This window comes from Mesocricetus auratus, unplaced genomic scaffold (genome assembly GCF_017639785.1).
Source record: "Mesocricetus auratus isolate SY011 unplaced genomic scaffold, BCM_Maur_2.0 contig_6242_pilon_obj, whole genome shotgun sequence".
Lineage (NCBI taxonomy): Eukaryota > Metazoa > Chordata > Mammalia > Rodentia > Cricetidae > Mesocricetus > Mesocricetus auratus.
Genome location: NW_024431895.1, coordinates 27,512 through 29,373, shown reverse-complemented (window position 1 = coordinate 29,373; position 1,862 = coordinate 27,512). Strand labels below are relative to the sequence as shown.

The following is a 1,862-nucleotide window of genomic DNA, read 5'->3' as shown; positions in this document are numbered from 1 at the left end:
AGTTCCAGGACAGCCTCCAAAACAATACAGAGAAATGCTGTCTTGATAAAAAAAAAAGATTATCATCACAACCAAGCCAAAGTAGACAGGACTACACATCCTGAGCACTTGGACTTTGTCAAGATGTACACCTAGGAAAGCTCATCAGACAGCCTTTCACATCCTTGTGCAGTACTGTGCCTTCCTAGTCATGGTCTGGTTACTTGCAGCTTAAATCTAACTTACACAGATCACTTCCATTGCTGGTGCTTCTCTTTCAACACCACAGGAGTGATGGACTCTGCCCAATCTTTGAGCTCCGTGACTAGCCTGAGGACTGGCCTCTCTTCTAGACAAGGAAATCAAGTTTGTTCACCTACCCACTTCATTCATTCAATCTGCAAGTCCTCCTCCAAGGCCTTCCAAAGTTTGCTGAGTGAAAACTTGGCTTCTTTCAGATAGTAAATCTTCAAGAGGGAGCACTTTCCCATGTATTTATTCTTGTTAGCCACAATCCTGTAGCCACTTACTTTCTTTCTGGCTGTGTTGCTAGAGTAGAACCTGGGCAGCTTCAAATCCAACTTCCTAAATACATTTGTTTTCACAGAAGCATGTGCTTTGGTGGCTGGAGTTAAAATTCCCCTACTGCATTCACAAGGCTATCTTATTAGATATGCCAGACCAGCCCCTACTCCAGCAATACCCGCAAAATCCAGCAGCACATTTTTGATGCTGCCTTCTAGGTCCTGTACATGGAAGAAATCCACAAACCCATCCCAGCCTGTTTGTTTGACAAACCAGTCCCATTTTGTCCTTACAAGAACATCTGTGATACTTTCTGCTCAGAGTTCAATGCAGCTTTCTGGTTTATGCTCTTCAAGTGTTCGGCCACATAGGCACCAAAAGAAATAAGAGTCACAATGCTGCCCCAGTTTGTTACGCCATCTTTGAAAACATGGAGCATCACTGGAGAAAAAGATTTGGCATCGTCTTCGTTTTTAATGTCCATTTTCCAAAGGATGCCCTGGATGGCCTTCTCGGGGTTGTGTTGCACACCAGCTCCCTCCGGCCCGCCCGGCCTGCCTCGCCCAGTGGACTCGAGTCCTTGATGCCGGCCACGTGCTCGCACAGGTAGCAGGAGATGATCTCAAGCCACTGGTGGTACAGCTTGTCGTCATCCTTCTCGGCTGGCCGCGGCATGGAGGGCAGAGAGCTGTTGGTGTCCGAGCTCTTTGCCACCTCGATCACCAGCTCCAGTAGGAAACATGATGAAGGGATGGAGAAGTCATCCAGGACAGGGGTATTATCTGCACTCTCCAAACATTCAGAGATTATTCCAGTCTCAGAAACCTTTGACAGTGGTCAGTTAGTCACCTGCTGGCAGCTGAGCTTTTTTCTGTCTCTGCTGTGCTGGTCTGAGAATGCCCAGAACTACCTACTTGATAGGCACCGTGGCTTCCTCCTTTCTGCTGTGTTCTTCTCCAGCATTCCTATCTCATCTGGTAGCCATTCCCGAGGAATTCCTCCAGATTTCTAGCTTTCCAGTCTCATAAAGAACATCTCTCTTTATGCATGGACATAACATAATGTTTTACAGAAATGTGTCTGAGTAGTCTGGGGAAAAGAAACCAGTGCTGCCAACACGAGCATATGTTTTGAACCAAATTTGTGACACAGTTTTCTAATTGTGAATTTATTATTATTAGGAAATTTCATTCTGGTTCTGAAAGGTGAAACCATATCTGAAGGTTTGCTTTATTGAAAATGACATCTGCCACAGCTGGATGTTTACCTCAGTGTGGGAGCTCTTGCCTAGCATGCATGATGTTCTGGGTTCAAGCATCAGCAATGAGAAGACAGAAGGATCTGAAATCATAACCCTT

At 45.6% G+C, this 1,862-nt stretch overlaps 1 pseudogene; it reads right to left on the bottom strand.

Annotated features, from left to right (window-relative positions):
* Positions 1–638: 638 nt before the first annotated feature.
* Positions 639–1,286, bottom strand: LOC101838909 (annotated as a pseudogene).
* Positions 1,287–1,862: the final 576 nt, after the last annotated feature.